Genomic DNA, 26272 nt, shown 5'->3' on the forward strand with positions numbered 1-26272 from the left:
GTGTTTGTCACTGGTGCACGCGGCAGCCTGGGTTGCTTGTGGATGTGTAGAGACCAGAGAGAAGAAGAAAGGGAAGCTGACCAACGCTTGTCCTGCAGCAGTGGCTGGGGAGCTGGGCAGGAGCCTGCCCCCAACCCCCATCTCCTGGGGCTGCTAACTCTGCTGGCAGCCGCTGAGGACAGTAGGCCTCGGGAATGGGTCAGTTAAGGGTTGAGGAGAGGGAGGAGGTGGCACTTTTCTGTTCTGGAGAGGCAGGCTCCTTCATTCATGAGGGTCAGTCCAGGGAGCCCCAACTATGAGAGTGGTGAGACAACAGCCACGACGAGGGACCTTGTACGCTGGTCTGACCTGTGCTTAACTGACCCCAGTCCTCGAGGCAGGCCCCATTGTTCTCCACTGTAAAATAGGTGGAAATAGTTTCATTGAAACCCGTTTACCACTCTCTGGCTGCAGCCTCTCTTTCCCGACAAAGCCTGGTGTGTTTACACTGACCACCAACAGGAGAGACTGACTGTGGCTCTTCCTCACCGAGTGAACTCAGGTTGTGTAGGTTTCAAAGCAGGTGGGTTTGTGAATGTGAAGTGGGCTGGCGCTTAGTACGCTTCCTCCTGAATCACGGCCAGCGTCATTATAGTGATGGGTGCCCTCACCACATGGACAGCTCAGTTTGTGGAAAGCCATGCTCTCCTGGCTCTCCGAGTCCCCTGGTCTAAACATGTCTGTTAGCGTCTGGTCTGACTGACTTTGTACTTTGCTATTTCTCTGCTTCCATTCGTTCTTGTGCCTTTTCATAGAATACTAGGATGAAGTCCACTTTACATTTTTCGTGGAGATAGAACAGTCTATCTGAAAGTTCTTTATTACGTAATGAAAAATAAACTTAGGTGAAATACTTATTTTAAAACCCTCTGTGTGTACAGGGTTTCCCACCCTCACCCCAGGCTTACTTCCACAGTGATAGTTCTTGTTCATATTGGGTCTCTACCAGCAAAACTGCAAAAGAGCAGTTGGTATAACTTATTTTTTTTTTTTTTAAAACTAGAGTAAACAAAATGAAGGAACCTGTTGGACTCTTTCGTGAAATCTGATTTGAGCTATATCAGCTTGCTTTCTATGCTATGGTAATAACCTTTTTTTAACTTAAAGTGGTACAAAGCCAGTGGGACAAAAATTTTTTATTTGAACTCCTAGGAAGTGTTTAAAGTAGTTAACCTAATTGTTACTGTTTTGTTTTCACATCAACATACTGCCTCATCAAGTTTATTCTTCTAAATTGTTCCTTCTCCTTTTCTGAGTACTGACATAATTGTGAGAAAATTCAGAAGAAAAATCTCCAGAAATATGTATGCAGTTATTTTATGTATTTTTTAATAGTTTAAATAAACTGTGACTGATAACAGAAGATTCTTCTGTTCCGTTGTATCCTTCCTTTTGAACATTTGCAGTGTTCTACCTGTGGTCTTCTCCTGCTGTTGTCTCCTTGTTGCAAAGAAGCAGTCGCTTGTACTCAGGTTGGTAGTGTTTTTCTATTCATTGCATCTTGCAGAATACCGCCCAGTAAACTTCCGGCTGAGATCTGCAGTGTTGCAAGTCCCAGTTAAAACTGTCTACAAGGATGCCTTTCTTTCTTCCTACTGTAGCAGGAGAGCTCTCAGGTGATGAAGATGAACGTTCAGCTCATGGTCGCATCTGAGGTTATTCTGTACAATTCATTGTTAAGCATACAGAGCCAGTTGTAGTTTAAGATGATGGCTCTTCTGGCTGGTGCGATTTAGAGAATACTGTTTTTTCACTTCTGTTCTTCAAATTAAGAATTCCTTTGTGATTCATTTCAGTATGAACTTAGGTTTATTTCATAGCTCAGTTTTTCATTAATTTCATGACAGTTATATCTGAAAGAAGACTTGGCAAAATATTTCTGAAAGATTGTTTGATTATTCACATTACCTGCTATGAAGTCCAAAGGAACAGTATTCAAGAAGATTGCTGATAATTGCAGTATGCTTTTTTAAAAACTTTTTTTTATTGAGTAATAGTCATTTTACAATGTTGTGTCAAATTCCAATGTAGAGCACAATTTTTCAGTTATACGTGAACATACATATATTCATTGTAATTTTTTTTTTTTGGCTGTGAACTACCACAAGATCTTGTATATATTTCCCTGTGCTATACAGTATAATCTTGTTTATCTAGTCTACATTTTAAAATCCCAGTCTGTCCCTTCCCACCCCCCACCCACTTGGCAGCCACAAGTTTGTATTCTATGTCTATGAGTCTGTTTTGTATTTATGTTCTTTTTTTTTTCAGATTCCACATATGAGTGATCTCATATGGTATTTTTATTTCTCTTTCTGGCTCACTTCACTTAGAATGACAATCTCCAGGAACATCCATGTTGCTGCAAATGGCTTTATGTTGTCGGTTTTTGTGGCTGAATAGTATTCCATTGTATAAATATACCACTTCTTCTTTATCCAGTCATCTGTTGATGGACATTTAGGCTGTTTCCATGTCTTGGCTACTGTAAATAGTGCTGCTATGAACACTGAGGTGCAGGTGTCATTTTGAAGTAGGGTTCCTTCTGGATATATGCCCAGGAGCGGGATTCCTGGGTCATATGGTAAGTCTATTCCTAGTCTTTTGGGGAATCTCCATACTGTTTTCCACAGTGGCTTTCCTTGCTTCCCTCTCCCACTCTTAGTGATTAAGACACCTTCTTTTACAATTTTGTGTTTATTCTATTTTTAATTCATGGTAGTTATCACCTTTCCAGTTATAAGTTTCTCATTTTTGTAGCATCTTGCTTCTTTTTTATTTAGAGTTGACCTGTCAATATTTCTTTTAGCATGGGTTTAGTGTTGCTAAACTCTTAGTTTTTGCTAGTCTGTGAAGTTCTTTATCTCTCCTTATATTCTAAAGGGTAGCCTTGCTGGATAGAGTATCCTAGGATGCATCTGTTTTTCATTCAGGACTTTGAATATATCTTGCCATTCCCTTCTGGCCTATAGTGTTTGTGTAGAGAAATCAGCTGAGAGCCTTATTGGGGGTTCCCTTGTAACTCACTGTTTTTCTCTTGCTGCCTTTAGGATCATTTCTTTATCCTTGACTCTGGCCATCTTGATTATGATATGTCTTAGTGTGGGTCTGTTTGGGTTCTTCCTGTTTGGGACCCTCTGAGCCTCCTATACTTGGGTATCTGATTCCTTCTTTAGGTTTGGGAAGTTTTCAGTCATGATTTCCTCAAATACCTTTTCAATCCCTTTTGTTCTTTCTTCCCCTTCTGGAACCCCTATTATGCATAGATTGTCATGCTTTATATTATCCCACAGGTCCCTTATATTGTTTTCATTGGTTTTTATTTGTTTTTCTCTCAGCTGTTCTGATTGGGTGCTTTCTGTTCCTTTGCATTATCTAGCCTGCTTTGTACAGCCTTTAGATCAGCTCTCATCTCAGCCAATGAGTTTACCAGTTCTAATTGGTTTTTCATTATAGCTTCTATTTCATTTTTGACATATTTGACATCTCTAAACACAGTTTCTTTTAGTTCCTTCGGTACTTTGATCACTTCTTTTTTGAAATCTTGATCTAGTAGGCTGTCAATGTCTATTTCCTTGATCGTGCTTTCAGGGGATTTTTCTTGATCTTTTAATTGGGACTGGTCCCTCTGCTTCTTCATATTGCTCATAGCTCTCTGGCACCGGTGGGCAGGTGGGTCACTCCCCCTCCCAATGTCACAGTTAGATGCTGCGCTCGGATGAGACAGGTGGGCGGATTGCGCCCCCTCCCAGCACTGAGGTCAGGTGCTGCGTTCCTGCCAGGAAGGCGGGTGGCCACCCGCCTCTCCCAGTGTGGGTTGCTCTGCTGCTCTGTGCAGCTGCCCACTCCACCTCTGGTTGGTGCTCTGTAGGTAGGCTCGGGGAAGACCGCGAAACAGCCCCGCCCCTGCTCTGTGCCAAATCTTAGCTCCTTGTTTGTCTTGGCAGTGCAAGTTCTCTGAGGTGCCAGGGCAGAAGGATCCTATCTGCCTTGGGCTGTAAACAAATCTCAGTCCTGCCTAGGAGGTCGTGGAGCCCCCTGGGAATGCAGATTCAGGTCTTGGCCCCACGCCTGCCTGGGTGCTGCCCACAGGAGGATATGGCAACAGCCTCTCTTCTCGCGAGAAGCTCCAGTAATGGCGCTGTGGGTCTGAGGTGAGAAAGGCTACGGTGCCCCTCCCCTCAGGGCACACCAGCTGTGTTGCTTTGCTTTTTTCGCAATTTATGGGGGACCGAAGTTGTTCTGTTCCATATCTCCTCCCAGCCACGGCTCGTAGCACTCTGCAGTCCCCCTGGGGCTGCATCAGTGCTGCTGCCCCAGTCCTCTACCTGGCTCTGGTAGCCTGTCCCAGCCCCCAGCTGCCAGCTAGCATCTCGGGCTGGGTGTCATGGGGACTCTTTGTGCCTGTTTAACTTAGTTCTGTCTGTCAAGAGGTGCTTGGGGCAGATCTGAGCCTCGGAGTCTTCCCCTTGGTCCCGCTGGCCTCTCCGTTGGAGAGGGGGAGGTTCAGAGAATGAGTGCTATTCCTCCTTTGCCGCTCCCTCCCCGTGGGACCGATCCTGCACTGTTTTGCCTTTTTTTCCTTTTCTCGTACCAGATTTTTGGCGCCTTTGTCTTTTGAAGAGGGCGATGTTCTGTCGGAGTTCCGCAGGTGCTCTGATTGGCTGAGTGGGTCCGTAGATGTGAGTTTTGGTGTATTTGTGGGAAAGGGTGAGCTACAAGCATTGTTCTACTCCACCATCTTGCTTCTTTCTCTGCAATATGGTTTAAAGCTAAGGACAGAGCAGCAATAAGTTGCCTGTTTAATGTCAGGACTCCGTTGGAGGTGGGTGGGGTTCAGTACTGACTCCTCACTTACTCCTCCCTGGAACCGCTGTGGTCTCAGGTGTTTCAGCTGTAGGACATAGCTACTAGCATCCCCCTCATTGGACTGTCACGGGAATTGGGCAGCTGAGTGTCCTCGCTGTCCCTGGTGCAGAAGTGATACAGGCCACCATTGTTAGGTTTGTTTCATTCAAAAGGTAAGATTTCAAGTACTTTGCCCTTTGATTGAAAGACATTTTTCCTCCCGGAAACATCCAACCTCTGCCTTCTTCCTCACGATAAGCAGGACCATGGGTGTAAGAGAAACACATGTTCCACGTGTCCTGAGAAGCCTTCCTGTTTTCTTCTCCAGCTTTGAGACCTGGTAGTTGTGTTGGATTGCAGACCTTTGTCAGTGTAGACTGATGGACCATGAGGCGGAGACTGAAAAACGCCTAAATGAAACTGACTTTGGACCGCAGTTCTGTTTAAGAGAAGGAGGCTTCCTGGTGTCAGATGTTACCAAGTTGGGAATCTGTATGTTGGTGTAACACAGGAAGAGAAATGACATGAGAAAAATGCGACACTTGTGGTTGAGGAGTGACAGTTTCTAGGCTGGCATGTGTCAGATATGTGTGCATGTGTGTGGTTGTGCTTTGGATGTGTGGCTGTGTGTGCAAGTATTTGAGGGTATGTGTGTGGTGTGTGAGGGCATGTGCACACATGTGGGGTGCACAAACATGCACACAGGAGCCCCTCTGATGGCTTTCTGAGACAGGCACCTGGCTAACTCTGGTGGCTGTCTGACTGCCACCCTGGCATCTGGGTGTCTGGCCAGTTGCCAGCTTTCTTAGCTCAGCATCTACCTTATACTCACATCATTTCTGCAGTCCTGGCTTCTTGACAGTTTGGTGTATTCTTGATTCTGAAAAAATCCTGAATCAGGGCCCCAAAGCAGTTACCATGGACCTGAAGGCCTGGAACAAGAGTTGTTTGTGTCCTTTGGAGAAGTGGGCTCTGGGGAGGTGGCAGGTATTGGGGAGAGCAGTCGATGGTGCCCAGCCATCCCCTGGGATGGTCACTTGGATGAGTTTTCTCGAGGCGGCTCCTCACTGCCTACAGCAGTGCACATCCAGTGGCCTGGTCAGTGCTGAGCTCTGGGTGGGTTATCTCAACTCCCCAGGTCCTCTCTTGCCCATCTTCCTATTTTCTGAGTTTTGGACACCTCTGGGAAGCAGAACACAGAACAAGACCTTCCCTACAAGAGCAGTGGATGGCCTGGCCAAGTCCAGCTCTTGTCATTGGCTCATGAAGTGTAGCCACCTCTGGCAGAAGTTCCTTCATTCCTCCTAAGTTAAAAAAAAAAAAAAAAGATGACTTAGTTCTTTGTCCTGGAGTGGACGTTGCAGTGAGTGTTTTACTTATATTAACAGCATGTAATCAAAATTGCTTTTTTCCTATACTGTATATGATTGTAGATGTATTTGATAAAAATGAGAGTAATTACTGGCCTGGAAAGTATGCAGATTTTCAGTCCTTTTGGTACAGACACCGAATTCCTCCTCAGAGGATATGGTGTGCACATTTTCCTCCCTGCCTCACATTTCATGGGTTCCTAATGAATCCCTGAATCCTGTGTTGCTCCTTGTGTCATGGGCAAAACTGGATGTGCAAAATAGCCTCTGGAAAATACTGAAAGGGTCTGGAGGAAGTGTATGTTTTGGCTTTTCAGAAGCAAATAAATACTGTGTTTGTGGTACACTTTTAATACAGTTCTACTCTTATTAATGCACTTAAATGGCCGAGCGTTCCTTTGGAGGCAGTATGATTGTGCGTTTCTGTGTGGTGTATGTTACTTTTGTGGGGGATGAAAATGGTCCCTCACACAGTTTTGTAAGTCTACAAGACTTTGCAAATCTGTAAGACAGCCAGATGATAATGTCTGTGAAGACAGGGCGACTGATAAAATATCATACATGCCTTTAATTATATGTGGCAAAATGGTCTTATGGACATATTGTTTTGTTTACAAAGAAAAGTCATACTTTTCCCAAAAGCTGAGAGTTGCGATACACATCAGAAGTTTTCTTCTGCAAAGTAGAACCTTCTTTCATTGCTTTACAAATAAATCACAAGCACTTACATATACAATAATTGCTTTTTGGTAATTAGAAAGTCTTTTTTCGTAGCTCTTTTTTGTCATTACAGCGTTGGGCTCTATTGTATAAAAGACAAGAACAGGTGTAAAACATGTGGTCTAGTTAGTGGTTTGCAAGGACAGGGCAGCATTCTGTGGCCAGATGGTTACAGACTTGATTTGGAAGCACATTCTTCCAGATAGAAGTCATCTAACATTGGTATTTTCCTTTGCCCGAATGTCACCAGGTTTCATTATCTTTTTGTAGTGAATGTACTGTGGGTTTTTTAAAAGAGAATTTTATGTATTATCTTGAATTGGATCAGGTCCAAAGAGAATTAGCAAGACAGTGAGCTCTGCCTCAGGTTGCTTCTGACCACGTGGGTAACAGCATCCTTTGGGGTATGGTGTGCTGGGGTTTGTTGGGCTTGCGTGCATCTTGGTAGAACATGAAGTCTAGACCTCTTCCTTTGAGGTTGTTGTTTAACTATGGACACTTTAATAACCGTAAGATGTCAGTAGACTTTTGGGCTCAGTTTCACATGGAACAGCTAAATTGGAAAGGATTAAGTAAGGCAGGTGGGAAATTGAGGGCTTCTAAAGACAGGTCCTCATTTCTTCTGCAGTATGGTGGGGACTGGGGATAGAACTGACCCTGAACTTAGTTCTACTTAGATTTAGCCACTGACTTACTCTTCTTATCCTTTAACATGACCCTACTATTTATTCACTTACCGCCTCTTGGTTATTAATTCTACCCACAGCTTCAGATAAAGAATAACGGAGTACATTACTTAATACAGTTTTATTTAACCTTATTGAAGAGACGTTAAGATCATTTTGTATATATCTTCCAGGTACTGGTATTTTCATTCCTAATTTTTTCCCCCATAGGATATCTTACTATTAAAAAATCTTTTAAAATAATCTGTAAGTATCTGTTTGAGTAGCTTTAGCAGTTTGATTATATTTTCCTTAGGTAGATGTCCTTGATTCTGTATCACAGAATCTTGTGCCTTTATGTATTCCCCAGGGGCCACATCTTCACTGAATGTTGGATTTTTGGTGTGCTGTTGACAAATAACAGTCTTTCATTTAGAAAGTCATTTTAATTAAACAAACACATGGGCTATTTCTTTTTTCAGCTTACCTTTAAAAAAAAGAAAAATGTAAATAGAATAGCACAACTATTACACTGGAAAGGTTCTGTTGGCTGGGTGGTAGATACGTTTTGCAGCAGAGAATCTGCTGGCATTGGGCTGCACTGCGTGACGTGGCGACGTGGTGGCTGGAGAAGGTCCACACTTTTCTAGTTTTTTAAAGGATAACTTTGTTGCTAATCGGCCTGTTATATGCACTTCACTAGGAGATGGCTGATCTCTGTCATCAAGTCACATTTCTAAGGAAAGTGGCTTTACAGTTTTTACTGTCTTTTTGTCACTAGCTGTATTCATTAAAATTATTTTTTAAATGCTGAATTGTAGTTTGAAAAAAAAAATCAGTCAGGTGGAACTGGCAGCACTCCTGGAGCGTTAAAAGACGAGGTTCCACAAGGCCCTGTTAGGGTTTTAGTGTTTGTACACTTTGTGTGTGGGCGTTGTATGTATGCATGTGTACCACATGTATATTGTACATATGGGCATATTGTATGTTCACCTGCACGCACATACATTGTATATATGATCATGTGTATGATGTGTGTTGTACATACATGCGCATTTAACCAAGAAAGGAAAATAACTGACAATGAAAAGTGTAAGACTTTGAAGAAGGAAATTTTAGGAAGACGAAATGGGAAGATATCCTGAGTTCATGGATCAGAAGAATCAATATGGTACATATGTGTGAACATTGTATGCGTGCATGTGTACCAGAAGTACACTGTATAGCATGGTCTGTACATTATATGTGTTTATACATGTGTGTTGTATGTATGCACATATACTACATGCATATTGTACACTTGTTTGTGCACATTGTGTGCATGTATACTGTATATATGCTATATAAGTACACTGTATATGTACCATATGGCTATGTATTACATACATTTTATGTGTATATATATGTACACTATGTACATTGTATGCATATACACTATGTACATGTATGCTGTGTACATTGAACATTATATGTACATTATATGGTACCTGTGTACACATGCACTGTATATGCATGCATATACACTATGCTGTACGTATGCACACTGCATGAATATATGTACACTGTATGTACACATGCTATATATATGCATCACATGGATCACATATGTCCTTTTGTATATATGTACACATAAGCACATACGCTCTATATGTGTATATGTGTGTGGACATTGTATATGTACATACTATAAATGTGTATACACTACATGTGTATATGTATGGACAATGTATGTATGTAAACTGTGCACTGTATGGAGATATATAGGTATATTTTGTATAAACCATATGTGTATGGACACTATATGCATACACTATATATGTGCATACACTGTGTATGTGTGTCTGTATGTGGAGATATAGCTGTACAGTGTGTAGTATCAAGAATCCAGCTTCAATAGGCTTCCAGTGAAGGACCATTTGGCTAACATGGAGAGAGTATAGGGTGAAAACATTTGTTCGTGGTTGCATAGTATGTGAAATTTGGCAAGTTATTGGACCTTTGCAGTAAAGTAGGAACTAAACATTTCATTGACATGCATGTGCACTTAATCATCACAACAGCTCTGTAAAGTAGGTTTTATCCCCAGATGAGAACACAGATTTACTGGTGACTTGTGTAAGGAAAGGAAACTTCAAAATAACATTACCATCATATTAACTGTCTTTCTTTCATTTACTTCCTTATCACAGCCTTTGTTACCACTTAGTTCATAAATTGGACGTTGCCATCGATCAGGAAATATGTGTTCATCTTTCAGCTGTTTATCTTCATAGAGTAGTGACTGCAGGGTGGTCTTGTCGCTACAGAGCAGAATCCTTTTACTGTTGCCAATATATACAGTTCAAAACAAACACAGTATCATAGTGTTTCACAGTGATATCACAGTAGCATAAAATTGAAAGTGATGTTTGAGTTCATTTTTAGGTATTGTTTGGAAGGATAAAAAAGAAGACATTTAAGATGGAAAAAGGATAGAGTGTTTAAGGGAACAATGAAAATAAGAACTTTGTGCAAAGCATGTCCAGATGTGGGGTTTGAGAGTAAGATGCCTCAAATCTTAGGTTGTCTGTAGTTTTGGATTTTTAAGTAATTTGTTTGCCATTTCTTAGGAAATTTCATTTTTGTTGGACTATTGCTATAATAATCTGATTTTTCAGGGAAAAAAAGGCTGTCTCAAAGGTAAACTGTACGTTCTACTTTTGAAGGAATAGGTGTTGCTTGCAACTTCTTAAAAGGTATTTTTTCAGTTTTTCTCTCTTCAGTGGTTAAAAAGAAATCTTTGGGTTTAGTGTCAGCCAAGTTTACCTTACTAATTACTATAATAAATCACGTAAAATCTCATACTAGTTAATGTAAGTACCTGGAAGGCAAGAGCTTGGCTTTTACTTTTTGTAACTGCTGGGCTAATGGTTGCAAATCCTTCCTCTGGCCATTTATTCCTTGACAGACATTCACAGTTATGTGCCAAGCTTAGTATTAGCTCCTGAGGCCACAGAGATGAATCCTACCTCCTTTAACTGGTGGAGCTCTCACCACACTTAGAGAGCACATTGGTAGCTGGGGTGACAAAGTGTGAAAAACAGGTGTGCACACTATTATGGGCACATAGAAAATGGAGTTGACGTGATGCGATAAACTTTTCATATTTACTTTTGCCTTTATTAATTTTTACTTATAATCCTGATGATTTTTTTAACTTAGAAAAATTGTTGCTATTCACTGATGAATTGGTGAGAAACTCAGTCTAGTGATGTTTTCGTTTAACTGGAGGCCATTCTCCTTGATAGGTGCCAGTGGTTTGTCAAAAGATGGTTCAATTTCACATTGTCGAAGGGTTATGAAGTACTACTGGGTGCATCCAAATACTACTGGAATTTGCTCCTCTATGAAATGGAAACATTTCATCTTTTGCTTCTGGTGCACTTGTGGTGCAAGAGTGATTAGTTCCAACTTAAATGTTTTGAGCAATGCCCGAAGTATATACAAGATCACAATCAGTGAAAATATATATAGATTATATATAGATCATGTGCCAGTTAACACTTTTTTTACTCTTACACAAATGGAACATGGACATGAACTGAATGAAGGTGGATCTCTGTGACATTGTATTCTAACATATTTGTTGTTTTTTGGTCTCTAATAGCATCTGGCTTCATTAAACTGGAAAGAAAGTAAACTGAAGTAAACATTTATCTGGAACATTATCAGTGTTGGCTAATTTACATGCTAGCTCATTTAATTCTCAGAGCAGCCTTATGAGGCAGAAGTATTATTTTTTAAACTCCATTTTATTTTATTTTATTTTTTATTGAGTTAAAGTCAGTTTACAGTGTGTCAATTTCTGGTGTACAGCACAATTTTTCAGTCATACATGAATATACATATATTCATTTTCATATTCTTTTCCACTGTGAGGTACTACAAGATCTTGAATATATTTCCCTGAGCTATACGATATAAACTTTTTTTTCCTAAGAAGCATTATTATTGAAGAAACTATAGATGACAAAACTGAGGTTAGAGAGAGTAGGAATTTGTGGACTGTCCCAGCCACTTTTTAACATTGCCTTTCAAAACAGGAGCAAACAATTGTGAAAGTCTTTTATGATTAAATACAGTTAATACTAAAATATGATTTAATCTGTGGTAAGTCTGCATTTGCTTTACAGCATTGTCATGGCTAATGATTGTAATTATGAATTAAAACCTTCATTGTGTAGTATACTGAGTCCATTTCACAGACATTTATTGGATATTTCAAGTGTTGAACAGTGTTGAACACTGCTGGGTCTTAGCGTATTTAGAATAGAGTAGTGTAGTTAGAATATGGGCCAGCAAATGTATATAGCAGTTTAATTTTAAAAAATTTCCATTACTTTTGTGTTAGACAAATGTGCATTCTGAAGTCGTCACAGCCGATGGCAGCTGGGCACATGGCTCGTGAGCCCTGTAGGAATGAACACATCTGCTTCCAGAACTAGGATCTGTGTTAGGAGAGGGGAATGCTTGACATGATGAAAATGCGAGATGATTCAAAGTCTGAGGTGCGCCTGATAAAAATGCTAACTCCGCTCTTAACTGCGGTAGGGAGGAGGAATGGATAGGAGAAGACTGTGTCTCACTGTTGTGTGTTTCTGAAAATGGTGTTGGCATTCGGTGTGTTTGTTCCCCCAGCCTGAGTTCTCCCAGCACGGAGAACCTGCTCGGTGCACATTCTCATTCTGTTATCAGGCTGAAGGGAAATATGCCCTGTGGTGCCTGCACCCATGAGCCTCCCCTCAGCCTGGAGAGGGCATGGTCTCTGTGTGGCAGTGCTTACTGGTAGGAAAGGATAAGTGTGCCCTTCACTCCATGTTCTGACAGCTGCTGTTTCTTGCCCCAATGGATTGTCCTTCATACATCATTCCTCTGGGATCCTCCTCCTGCTCTCAGATTTCAGGGCACTGAGGCCTGTACTCTCTTTCTGAGAGAACTGTGTCATTGCAAGGATCACACATGCTCCTGGGAAAGAGCATTGACCTGCTGAGATCCTCGCTGCTGTAAAATCTGAATGTCTCTTAAGGAGACTTTAAATTGCTGTAGTCTTCTGTTTTGTAAAGAGAGGGACCTGGAACCCTAGAAGAGTCTTGAGCACAGGTAGTCACTGGTCCTAGTTCCCTCCCTCATGGTCTCCTTCCTTTTTTTATGGTAAAGAGCACATATAAAACTTACCATTCCTTTCCTTTTTTAAAACAAGTCTGTCTTGATCAGCCCAGGAAGTTTGTGCAGTTTGAATTAGTGTTAATTATTGCTGCTACTTGAAAACATCAGTTAATATCTGTGACCTTCAAATGAGAATTTTATTATATTTCCAGTAAGTCAGGCTGGAAAATGTTGTTTTCTAACTGTGTGCTTGTGAGATACCAAAGCAGACAGTGAAATCCACCAGTGTTTGGTCCAAATAGCATGTGTCAGGCAGTGTTCTAAGCACTTAGATGTAGTGACTCAAAGAATCCTCACAAAAGTCCCAGGAAGCAAATACTATTATTGCCCTTGTTTTACAGAGGTGGAAACTGAGGCTAATACTGAATATGGTTCCCTGTGCTGTGCAGTATAAACTTGTTGTTTATTTTATATATATTAGTATCTGCAAATCTTGAACTCCCAATTTATCCCTTCCCACTCCCTTCCTCCCCTGGTAACCATAAGTTTGTTTTCTATGTCTGTGAGTCTGTTTTTGTTTTGTAAATAAGTGCTTTTTTTTTTTTTTTTAGATTCCACATATAAGTGATATTATATGGTATTTTTCTTTTTGTCTTACTTAGAATGACATTCTCCGTGTTCATCCACGTTGCTGAAAATGGCATTATTTTGTTATTTTTTATGGCTGAGTGACTGGATAAAAAAAGCTGTGGTATGTTTATACAATGGAATCGTACTCAGTCCTTGTTGTTTAATTGGCTGTTGATGTTGTCCTGTGTTCTCAGCTTTTCTAGTACCTGTTCTGGCCGAAAGGCTGCTTACTCTTTGAAATACTTCGTTTCCTCTGGATACATGTCTTCAGCTGCTGTGATCAGATACAGCTGAATTATCTTAACATCAGTAAACAGTTGTCTCTGGCTAATGAACCTCAGAAACTTGGGGTGCATTCTCTTCATTTTTACTTTTGTGAAATTCCACTGTGATGGAATGTTAAATTTTAAATTTTCTAGTTTTTTTAACTTGCTGTCCTGTGAGTTGGAAACACTGTGGTGAGTGTTTGCTTGGGTGACGTTTACGTATCTTGGGTTCTTTCCGCAGAGCTACCAAGCTCACTGCCTAATGAGCACACTGCTTTGCCCTTGGTTCAGTAACTAAACTGCATGCTACTGTGCTTGAAAGTGGGCATTCAGAGTCTACCTTTCTCTTGTTTAATTTGACATGATAGAATAAGATAGTCACTGCAGGGGATTCACCTGTCACTCAAAGCACTGTCCAGTATGGCTGCATCACCATGGTTGATGGTTTGCCAGGTGCCCTGTGACATAATGAGGCACATCCAGTGTTCACGACTGTTCAGCTCTGCCACCCTGGAGTAAGGGTGGTCACATGAGACACAGTGAAGGCACCTGGCTGTGTTCCAATAGAAGGTTCTTTATGGACACTTAATTTGAGTTTCTTTCCACCATTTAAAAATGTACAGTGTTCTCAGCTCATGGGCTGTGCAAGAAGAACGAGAGGTAGACTGGGTTCTCTGGCCACAGGCTGTGGTTTGCTAACCCTACACTTAGACTGACTTTTGAGAAAGTGAGTTTTAATCTACTTGTATGATCATTTTCTCCTGGGGATTGACTTAACCCAGTTTGGCAAGTTCTATTATTAATTATTTTTTGGCGGGTGCTGAGGATTAGAAATACAGCTGCTATTGGCAAGAGGTTTTTTTTAGGATTCAGGAAATTTGAAAAGTGCTCCTCTTACTCCCATTAAGGAACAAATATAGAAGTAGGCACTGCTTTCAATCTTAATGCTTGTGTTCATCTGTGATGGGGAAGAAGAAAGCATAACAGCCCCACAGCACACCTAAAGATAGCTGGCCTCAAGGATGCTCTGGAAGAGCAGTCTGGACACTGTCATTGGCCTTTGAGCCCTGAGTGATGTGTGTGCTGAATTATAATAAGGGGTTTGACTTAGAATTTGGGGTGCTGCAAGGACATCTGCATCCTGGAGGGATTCCCCAAGTGTAGACACAGTTGGTGTGGAGGCAGTGCTGTGTGGTTGTCCAGTGGGTCCTGGGGTCAAGTGGTGCGTGGGCAGCAGGGGAGAAGGGCCTTGGTGGGAGCCGCCCACAGGCTGGCAGGGACCCTACCAGGTGGTAGGGTTTCCTGAGGCTGTGTGCAAATCAAAGTTCATGTGTCAGTCTTGACCTGTATTTATTCCTTTTAAGCAGTCAGGTTGTTTTGTTCTGTTTCATTTTTAAATTACTAAGTGGCTTCTCCTTTCTTCATCACTGCTGATTCTGACCTGTTGTTACAATGCTTCTGGTCTGTCACGAGTGTATTTACTTTTCAAACTTATTTTTCAGTTCTTAGAATATTCCAGAGTGAATTATTTATTGATGAAAATATGAAAAGCTGGTTGAAGCAGAGAATATGGTTTGGAATATATTTATTTTCAGTGAGGAAAAATATCTGCAAAACTGTTCATACAAATCCTGTTATAAATGTTTAAAATGGAAAGCACTTTAATGTAGAAATCCTCTGGGATGTCAGTTTTAAATTATGGCCATAGTATACATATATGGAGTGAAAGAATGAGTGTGACTGTCAGTTAAAAAGGGAATTTTGTCTATTTGGTAGAGATTTTATATCAAGTAGAAGTCCCCGGCTTCGTGTTTCCCATAGAAGAAACAAATTTTAAAAAATGGTAAATCACGTTTCTTTACAAAAAAGTTATTTGTTTTCTTTAAATTGTGAGCTCTTGTTCTTCTTAGAATAACTCATTTACAAAAATACTCATATGGATCTTTGTCAAGAGCACGCATTGTGTTAGTTATCAAGTGAGCCCAATTTTCTGGACGGGGAATTGTCACTTTTAAAAATTTATCTTGGTGATACTGGTGACCAGGGGCAGATTCTCTAATACAGATGCCTCCATACAGTTTTTTAAACATTAGAAAGTAGCCTGCTGACCCTTCTTTTGTAATTGGGGGTTAACTGTTAGGATCGTTGTTGACAACCTTGGGAAAGCACAAGAAGGCTTTTGAGTTCAAAAGATGAGGCAGATTGCATGCAGTAAAACTTCCGCATTTTTGTTAAAGAAATGTTCTTGTGAACCAAACTTTCAGCTTAGTTTTGAATTGTAGTAACCTTGGTTACTGGTTTCTCTGCCTGCAGGCCATTGAAAGCGGCAGTTGGAGCACATGACCTAGCAAGTGGGCAGGTACACAGGCAGCAGGAAGAAGTATCCGTGGTACCTAAGGAGGTGTGGGAGACCATGAGGAGGCAGTTCCACAGATGAAGAAGGTCATGGTGGCTACAGAGCCTGGCGACATGGCTTCCATGTCCGTGGTGATATGTGGGTGGATGACCTTGTTAATCTCTAGAAGAGAATAAACTAGAGAGTCTCTAAGGAAGGAAGAGTGTTCATCAATTTCACAGTGGTTACAACCCTGTTTCTGTGGAACCTCTTCTTATCTCTGGAATGAGGAGTCCTCTCTTTGCAGCAGAAAGCTCTAGAAGGGACCAAAAGTAGGTATTGTGGTCACTTGATTGAAGAGATGCCCTTCTCAGGGAGATGGCCTTCAAGTCCAGTGAGACTCCAAGAACACTGTCAGGAACTGAGCCAAGGCTCTGGGTACAAGACCTGGGGAGATTTAAAGGAAATGCTGGGCCACCAACTCATCCTCCCAGTGTCAGAGTGCTCCCATTGTGACTGTTAGAGGAATAAACTCCAGCAGAAGCTAAAGAAAAAGAATACAGAATAAGCCTTGACAGATATTTTGTGATGTTTATCAAGTTTAAGAGTTTTATTATTGAGATTTGGAAGTAAGAAGCCCTACCAGGTACAGATCTACCAGTAGACAAGAGCGTGTGCGCACACTCAGGTGAAAGGACATCTCTTTCAGGGGGTTGGAATCCCCCGGCCAGAGGCTGACCGTCAGTCCTGCTTTGGGAGGCATTTGTCCAGCAGGACGGTTACCTCCTTCTGTCAATTGTGAGCCTTCCCTAGCTCCAAAAACATGGACACACACTTATGAAAAGACACCAGAAGGTGATGGTTATTGATGTTGACAGTGACCAGTGTGATAGTTAATTACTGTATTCTTAAGTCAGCTCATCTTTTTGGAAGTCATTGGGTGTTTAAGAATGTCAGTTATTGAGTTTATTAGCAAAAGGGAAGTTTACTTTGAAACCAGCCTGAGAACCAGTGGTGTTTCAAGGAAACAGTGGCACTTCTTCAGTAAGACTGATTCAAGGGCTTATTGCCAGGGAGCGAGACATTCGAGAAGCCTGCCTGCTGGTACGTCCAGTGGTGTGAGAACTTAAGTCTTGATTGACTCTTAATTAACGGTGAGGTAGGTATCTCCTTGCAAATACCAGTGTTTATAGAGCTCACATGTCACTGTGGGTTTTTGTTTCTATTTGTATCCAGTTCCAGCCACTGAACCCTTAACTTTGTCCTCCAGTCACCTCTCCCTTTCCTGAATCCCTGCTCTGTCTCCTGGCATTCCCTCCAAGGGAATAGCCTTCCTTTGTGCACGTGTGTCTTTCCCCCACAGATTTCAGGGTCTCAAGGAAGCCCATACCTGTGTCATGTATACCGTAGGTGCTCAGTAACCACTTACTTGGTATGACTCTTTTTGTTTGTAATGCCCAGCTTCTAAAATCATAATCTGATTCTAAAAGCCGTGGGCACAGCAGAGGCGGGGTGCTGGGTGGACTGAGACTGAGACAGGAGAATTTAGTTAAGGGCAGAAGTAAGAGCCTCAGGTTTTCTGTCTCCACTTAACAGACTAATTGGTCAGATGACTAGATGTTTCCTCTGGTGTGGCCAGACTGCCACGTGGCACACCCGGGTCCCAACTCCTGTAGGGGTTTGTAGCCATACCTGCTCCTCCGCTGCCTCCCTTCTGCAGGTTGTGGGGGAATCTCATAAGGTTGGGTGAACAGGTAGGAGGGCCTGAGTACAGGAGGGCACAGGGACCAGAGGGTGTCAGAAGCCTCTTCTTGGGCAGAGTTGTGAGCTCATCGTAGTTGGAGACTTTCCCCTGCTGGAACTTTCCTCAAAGGGCAAAGAGGAATCTTGGTTTTTACCTGCACCTGCAAGTGTGTATAGGCTTTGCTGCTGTTGGTATGAAGGGTGCGAGTTAACCTGGCCATGTCGTGGAGGCTCTGGGGATTAGGGGCTCTCAGGTAGTAGCACTTATTTGGGGCTAACGTGTTCCTTCCTGAGTTAAAAAAAAAATTCTGTGGCTGATGCTGTATGGGAGAGGAAAAGTAATTTTCCCTCTACCATTCTGAGTTCTTAGCTGAGACTCCTATAATAAAAGACAGATTAACAGGAGAAAAACAGAAGTTTATTAACATGTGTATCTCATGTACACATGGGAGATGCCCAGGAAAATGAGTAACTCTCAGAGTGGCTTAGAATTCAGGCTGACAGGTGAAGGGGAGGCGGAAGGCAGCTCCTAGGGGAAAGGAAGGATTCTTAGGGAAGCTGAGTGGGCCCTCAGAGGACGGATGGGAGGATGGCAGTTTGTGACAGTCTGGGTGTGGGGTCCACTTCTAGGCTCCTCTTCTGTGACCAGAGTCAGTCTTCCTGGTGGTGAAGCTCCCGTGGAGGGGACCTGTGACACCCGAGTTCCTGTGGAGGCTCTGTGTTCAGGCAGGTGAGGTGACTTCAAAGGATGTGCTCCCTGGATCTGCTGCCCTGCCAGTGCCTTCAGCTCAGGATAATCCAGCAAAGTGGCTCATTTCAGGGTGGTGTGTCTTGAACTCCTGCAGTTGTGTTTTGGGGTGGCATGTTCTGCTGCCCTTCAGTGCTGATTACCTTTATATGGGAGTGCAGTACTTGCTCTGGGTTTACTGCGGCCCTTTTCTGGCTCTGTCCTCTGAAGTTCCTCAGTAAAGACCAGACATTCTAGGCCAGGCTTTTTTCCCAGTTACATATCGTCTTCAGTGTCTGGCAATCTGGGACCAAGTGCCCAGGCACTTCATTGTTAAAATTATTCATCTGAAACACAGAACTGCCTCAGAACTTATGCTCAGCATAAAATACAGCCAGTGCTATCACATCCAGTTGAGTATAATATTGGGAGAAGGAGAAATTATACTCTTAGCTTGTGTGATATCATAGATGGAAACATATAATTCCTGCTAAACTTTCAAAATCTTGGAAGTCTCTTTCAGGCTCTTTGTTGGAATCTCAGATCTGATCTCTCTACTTTACTCTCCTTCCCAGGAGGAAGTTGAAGAAAGAGGTAACTGACTTCTTCAGGGTCACAGTGAAGGCTCCTGGCAGGGCTGGGGCTCTGCTCCTTCCCACAGATTCTTCCCTTTACATCATTAATGACACAGTCTTGGGGGGAGCATTGTTACACATATTGAACTGTTAAACTGGCCAAGTGGATTGACTGACATTTCTCATTATTTTGTTCCAGTGTTGCCTCAATTAACTTAGAAAAATAATATCTATCAGACACAGATAAATTTAGGGCCCCACCTTTGTATTCCAGTGGAATTCTTTGTGCCTAAAATGCTTTCTAAAGAGTGACTGTTGTTGGCAGAGGAAGCTCACAGGGTTTCAGAGCTGGGAAAGACTTAACAGCCTTCATGCTGTACACATAACTGTCCGACAAATGATCAACTTCTGAAATGTTAACTTGTGCTTACCTGTATCAGGGACACACATTAAGCTTTCAGATTCACGTTGAGGAAGAGCGACTCTCCTTGACCATGGTGGTCTGGCAGAAGATGGCCTTGGCCCAGCCAGGCTTGTTCCTGCCTCTGCCCTCCATCTGAACCTCTGGGTGGTGATCTTTAGATTTTGCCGACTCAAGACTTCTCTTGAGGACTTGATCTAAAGTAGCAACTCCAGGGCCTCACCACCTCAACCCTAGCAGTTACCAGCCTTGATCTTGTATTGTTTCCTGCCTTTTCCTCCCTCCTCCTGGCTCCTTCCTTCCACCAGAATAGTGGCTTCCTGAGAGCTGGCCTCTAGCCTATGAACAGCGACTGGTTTATTGGGGCATTGGTAAACATTTACAAGCGACTGAATGATGTTGTCATTTTTAAGTCAGGAAGAAAACTTGTTCTCCAGAATTCCTTGTGTGAGCACAGGCTTTATTCGCCCTGTTTTCTGCCGGCTTGTAAGTAACTGAGTTATGAACTGAGGACTTTAAATGCATGTGTGTTATGTACATGAGTGTATCTAAAAGAAACACTCACTTGTGGAATAATGTGGTTGATAGAAGATGGAAGAAACTGTTTCATAGAAAAAGTTGCCATATTGACCCCTTGCAGAGGATATTTAGAGTAAACAAATGTTACTCAAAACAAATGTTTTCATAAAAAGCCAAATCAAACATTGAGCAGTTGATGGAATTAAGTGTAAAATGAAAAACAGTACTGGGGACCTTTGCATAAGGCTCGTTTCGCAAAGCACTAATAGTTTACTCCAGTTTTATAAATAGCTGGAGAATGAGATTCCCTTGAAAAGCCACATTGAAGAACTAATTTATTTCATGAAATCAGCATCTGTCACTTCCCATTGTCATTCATCCAGCAGTGACAAACGGCGTAATTTACATGCAGACATTTATTACCATTTCTGATCTTACTTCGGATAGATTTGCGATTAGTCCCCAACTTTGAGGCGTGTCCAGGTGAGTGTTGTATACCTGCCTGAGCCTCTTTATGGATGAGGTGGGAAAGGCCTTGTCCCTGGTCAGGCCCCGTGAGTGGGTGCAGACGGAGGTGCTCTTTGACTCAGAATGGACGAGGTTCTGGTGGAGTGGAGCTCAGTAATGAAGGCGTGCAGCTTCAAGAGACGACAGACTCTTTTCCGTTTTGTAGCTCCCCTTGCTACCACCTGATGCAAGTCTTCCACCCAAAGGTTGACAGATTTTAGTGCTGGCAGATACCCATCTTGTGGTCACCCATGTCCTACTGACACGTTTATCCCCAGGGGCCAAATCTAGACTCCAGTCGACCTAGCAGGCCACGCCTCCACAGCCTGCCCATGGCAGTGTGGTCCTGAGTAGAGGGGCCTGAAGCCACCTTGGATTTCTACAGCTGGGAGGGCTGTGGAGGGTCAGCTCTTTGAAATTAAATTAAATATAGACCAAGAGTAATATGGTAGTTTATGAACACGTAATTGTATCTTCCCTTATGTATTTCTGAGCAATAGAGATTTTTAGATTTGGGGGTGAATTTCTGGAATTCTGCAAAGCATAGCTGTTCAGATGACTTACACAGATGGCTCAGGTCTTGTTTCAGGTGAGAAGGGGAAGGTGCAGGGTTTTGTGTTGGCTCTGCACCCTGGGAGCTTACTCTGTCTGAACCTGTCTCTTGATGGAGAAAACGAGGGGAGGTTTTCCCAGCCGAGAGGGCTGTTGTCAGGGACACAGCAGCCGACACCAACTCCTCAAGTGCAGTCTAGCTTGCGTTACATGTAGTGTTTTGGTAACTGTGTGTCTCACAACAACATGCAGTATCTTTACAATTTATAGGAAATTGTATGAGGGAAAGAGTAAATCAGGAAGAACCCTAACCTAAAAAAACCCCCTAAACAAAAACTAGGCTAAAGTGCTTCTTTAAGCACCTTCATTACTTCGGTCCTGCTGCGTATCAACATAGTGCAGCTGTGGTGGCCGTGATGCTGGTCTGCACTGCCCAGCCGAGTGGAGATGTCGTTGTGTCGCTCGGGAGCTCTTCCCTGCCCTCCTTGGGCTGCTCCTACCTCTCCCTCTCTGTCTGTCCGCCTTCCTCTCCATCTCTCTCTCCATCTCTCCCTCTCTTCATGACTCTCTGCACTCTCTCCCCCTCCATCTGTCTGTCTCTCCGCACTCCCTCTCTCCATGTCTCCCTCTCTCCCTCTGTCTTCCTCTCTCCCTCTTCAGCTCTTTCTCGGTCTCTGTCTCTCTCCCTCTGTGTCTCTATCTCTCCCTCTCCCTCTTTGTCTCGTCTTTTCTCTGTCTCTTCCCCCTCTCCATCGCAGTATCTCTCTGTCCCCCTCCTACTACAACACAGGCCCAGACTCTAACACTTCCCAGCTGGCCCTTCTTAACACTTGGCTGAGAATCCAGAGGGAAAGGGTCCAGTTACTACAGAAATACAGGGAGTTGAAATAGAATGTGAGCTACTTTTGCATCTTGTTTCTCCTTTTAATCTAAGTATAAAAAGCAAGTGTCAAAACAGAATCAATGTTAATTACTCTCTCTGCCTGATCTGAGTCTGGAGCCTCTGTCAGAGCTCTCTAGTTGCAAGGGTCTTGGCCTGAGCACATCGATATTCTTGGCAGCTCTCCCACCAAGCATTTAGAAGTACCACAGGATGATTACAGGAAACAATAACATGGTCTCTGATAAAAATTCCAGAATCCTGTTTAATAACAAGTCTTGGTTAATGAGTATTTATTGCCAGTCTCTGCTGGTTGCTGGAAGCATGGTGGAGAGAAGGCACAGCCTGTGCGCTGGCAGCAGCCCCTGTCCGGAGAGGCAGGTGGAGAAGGGCTGGTGCGTGGGATGGCGTGTGTGGTGCTGGGGGACCAGCCCAGTCTTGATAGGCTGGGCACCCAGGTAAGGGTCAGCATTTGGAGAATTCACCCACACGTGTGTGCACACCAGTGCCTTCCTGCCTGCGTTGGGTCATGCGATGTACTTTGCATACTGCTTTTTCTCACTTAGTATTGTATTTTGAATATTTTCTCATGTCTTTAAGTACTCTGTGAAAAAAAGAATCTGACAGCCTTTGTGGTGCTAAGATGAGTTCAGTGCTGGTGGGTAGGGAGCCTGAAGGGTGATTCTAGATGAGACCAGGAAGGCAGGCAGAGGCTTGTCACACAGGGGCTGGTGCCCATGTATAGTTATGTGACAAAATACCTCCAAACCAATATTTATTATCATCTAGTTTCTGTGGGTCACGGGCTCAGGGCAGCTTTGCTGAGCAGTCTGCCTCTGCTTGTCTCATTGTGGTCGAGATACTGGCCATGCGGCACTCATCTAAAGGCTCGACTAGGGCTGGAGATTCTGCTTCCAGGACGGCCCCCTCGCAGGGCTGTTGGCAGGAGGCCTCAGGGCCTCACAGCTGACCCTTCCCCAGCCACGTGGCAGTGGGCTCCCCAGAGCTGAGATGCGAGAGAGAGCTAGTCTTTATATCGAGTCTTGGAGGTCACAGTGTGGGAGGGAGTATGCAAGAGTGTGAGCACCGAGGGGTGGCAGGGGGTGGTCACTGGGGCCTTCTTGGTGCTGGCTCCCAGACCATGTAGGACTCTGGACATTATCTTAAAGGATTTTAAAGAGGAAATTGATATAATCTGGCTGCAGTATGGAGAATGAAAGAGGGAAAGTGGGCGGGCGTTGGGTGCTTTCTCGGGGAGGGAAGGTGCTGTGACTAGGGCAGGCTGTGGACTGGTTTCTGGGGTGGGTCACAGTTCTGTTGGTGATGGTTAAAAGATTCACCTTTAAGTAGTTCATTAAGGCGTGCATTTGTTTTTGCGTAGTCTTCTTTATTTTGTTTGATGTTACAGTAAAAAGATGATTTTTAATAAAGTGGGAGTAGGGGATTGGTTAGGGGATGTCCCAGTGACCCTAGGAGGAGTGGGGTGTCCTGAAGGGCAGTCACCACCATGTGACTGCAGTGGAGGGGCAGGACTCAGAGAGGAGGGCTGTGGGGTGGGCAGATTTGTCCACTTGCCTGATAGAGGGACAGCAGGGAGTCGCCAGGTGGATGGTGGTATCATTTCCGAGGTGGTTTTGGGGGCACAAGGTTGAGCTCAGCCTGGGCAGACTGAGGGCTTTCAAGTTCCTGAAGGTTTCCCTGCAGAGATGTGCAGTGGCTGGTTGATGATAGGGATCTTTTTCTCAGGGAAGGACTGGGCTGGGGTGAGGACATGGACGGGGCTGGAGATGGGGGAGAGGGAAGCAGAAGGGACAGGGACAGAGAAGCAGCCAGAGGGGGTGGGGGGAAGCTGCCTGGAAAAAATAACGAGAATGTTGAATTTGAGGAAAATTGTTCCCAGGTCAGACCTATGACAGTCCTCTGAGGAGGATTTGGGAGATGAAGGGATGGAAGATGGAGCTAAAGGGAGGGGAGAGCAGTGTGCCCACTGTCCTGTTTCCTGGCTGCCTCTGTGTGGACTTGCCTGGTTTTATCCTGAGCGGGAAGCTGGGGCTCTCAACTTGCCCACCTTGGGTGGCAGCTGGAGTCTGGAGTCAGGCAAGTGTTTCCTGCTCTTGACTGGGTTTCTGAGGAAGCTCCCCAAGGGCAGCCACCCTCCCAGGCTGATGGCTTCACAGTGTGAGGACCCTGGGCTGGCGGGTGCAGTGACGGTGGCCAGGGCCCGTGAAGCAGGAGGGCACTGGGGTGTGGGAAGGAGGGCTGCCTGGTGTCCTCAGTCGCGTTGTTGCAGTTCTGGAGCGCATCGTCCACATGGCCCTGTGGTGTCCTCGGCTTGTGGTGGGGAGGCCAGGCTGCCCCCTACCCCCATCCTGGAGGACCAGTCCCAGGGGAGTAGCCTCTGCTCCAAGTCATTCTACTCAGCTGGACAGTAGAATCACATGAATGTGGCCAAGTGGTAGGAAATGCCAGCCGTTCAGTCATTGTTTGCCTGAGAAGTGGTTCTCGGCCAGACACGGGCACGAGGCGGGAACCGGTACCAGTTCCTCTCACTGGGCTGCAACCTGGGCAGACAGCCTCACCTCCCTGGGTCTGGGACTCCTTGTGTGTGAAAGTGAGGGTTTTGACCTCAGCAGTGATTCACAGAGGTCCAGAGCACGGCCTGTTACAGAGCCTCTGTCAGCAGTTGTAACAACAGTGTGCTTTTTCTCTTTCTGAGACATTTTTACTAGGGACCTAATTTTGTGTCAGGTACTCTGCTGGATCCTGGGCTGCAGAGATGGAGAAGGTGAAGTTCCACTTTCAGGGGCTCCTGTCTGGCTGTTGCTGAGAAGCTGGCTGAGCGCGGGGGTGCATGTGGGAGCCTCTCTGTGTCTGGTGTGCTGGGGTGTGAGTACATCGTCTCCACAAGCAAACGGGCTGGGGGAGCCAGTGGGGGAAGATGGACGTGCTGAGAGTGGGAGCATCCCGGCTTCACGTGACATACTCGGAAAGGCATCCTGACAGTGGCTGAGCGCAGAGCTGATGGAAGCCTGGGAGCAAGTTATGTGGGGAGACATGCAGAGACCTTGGGGCCTGTCGGGTTCAGGGAAGACGGAGTGGCCCAGTGAGGTTTTCTGGAGAAAGCAGACCCTGTGATACCTGAGCTCCAGTACACCGAGACAGATGCATTTAAAGGTGACTTCTCTCCCTGGGCTGATCCCCGTGTACTCTCTATGGAGGTCCGAGGGCTAGGGTGAAGAAGGGCTCCCTCTGACCTGTACGGAGCAAGGTGGGAAGGGTAGGGCCTGCCTCTTTGGCTTGTGGGTTAGTTGATTAACAAAAGGAAAATCAGTACTTCTGTTCCAACTGAATGAGAGAAATGGATAAGTAAGGTAATATTTGGTAAAAGGAAGTTCTGTGCAAGTCAACTGTCTGTGTCATGGGCTAGTTTAACAAAGCAGGGTGTAAATGTGTCTTCTCGAGGGTCCCTCCCAAGTGGAGAGAGCCAAGTGGCCAGTGTTTTTGTGGTGTCCACCGATAGGGGACCTGCCCCTCTGGCTCGACTGCTGCTGTCAGTCCCTCCTCTGGCCTGTGGACACTTGCACGGTTTCTTGGTCATGTAAAGTACATGAAGGGCCACACTTTAAAATAGTGATTGAGCCGACTTCTGTGCCCATGGCTAGAGATCTAGTGGCTGAGAATCTCTCTGCCCAGCATTCCCTCCTCCTCACTTTTCATAATGTTCAGTTACTTGATTTTTTGACGCACAGCGATACCCCTCTCCAGGGAAACGTAAACATAACTGGGAAGTAGTGGTGCTATTAAGACGTGAGAGACCACAGGAAAGCAAGGGCCTTCGAGGAGTAGCTGGGTTCATCGCAGGGGAGGGAAGAGAGAGCAGTCTGGGACGTAGCAAATGAGAGGGTGTGAGCAGCAATGAATTAGTAACGAAATGTAAGCTGAAGTTCGGGTATCCTGTGGGTAAAGAGGTCATAGTTTACGTTTTGTAGGCATGTATTTTCACATTTATCTTTTCTTTGTTGAATTTGCATTAGTTGATTGAAGTCACATCATCTTTGAGAAACATGCAGAAAAATCACCCAGGCTGAACATACTATGTATGATCCTGGAGATATTTACATATAGTCTCTTTGTGACATTTCTGCACCTTGAAGCTGCGTATTTTAAGTGGGAAGCCCAGAACACAAGTCTTTAACACGTAAGGACCGCCTTCCTGTGTGGTAACAAGAGAACATCTGTGTGGACGTCATTCCCAGTCGCCTCAGGGGTGTGGTATCCAGGTACGATGTCAGCTTCCTCACCACAACCCTGCCGGGTTGTGTGTTCCAGC

General features: G+C 44.1%; 1 protein-coding gene across 9 annotated transcripts in view; it reads left to right on the forward strand.

Moving 5' to 3' along the window:
- Window positions 1–26272, forward strand: part of DIP2C (disco interacting protein 2 homolog C) — a 246481-nt gene that overhangs the window by 77718 nt on the left and 142491 nt on the right. Inside the window, exon 1 of one of the 9 annotated variants that reach the window (XM_072955132.1) lies at window positions 26202–26222. The exons of the other annotated variants lie outside the window; for them this stretch is intronic. The gene's annotated coding sequence lies outside the window, so the exon portion shown is untranslated. Of the gene's footprint in view, window positions 1–26201; window positions 26223–26272 lie in introns of those variants that run through there. 9 annotated transcript variants of the gene reach the window in all.

Source organism: Vicugna pacos, chromosome 35 (genome assembly GCF_048564905.1).
Source record: "Vicugna pacos chromosome 35, VicPac4, whole genome shotgun sequence".
NCBI classification, from domain to species: Eukaryota; Metazoa; Chordata; class Mammalia; order Artiodactyla; family Camelidae; genus Vicugna; species Vicugna pacos.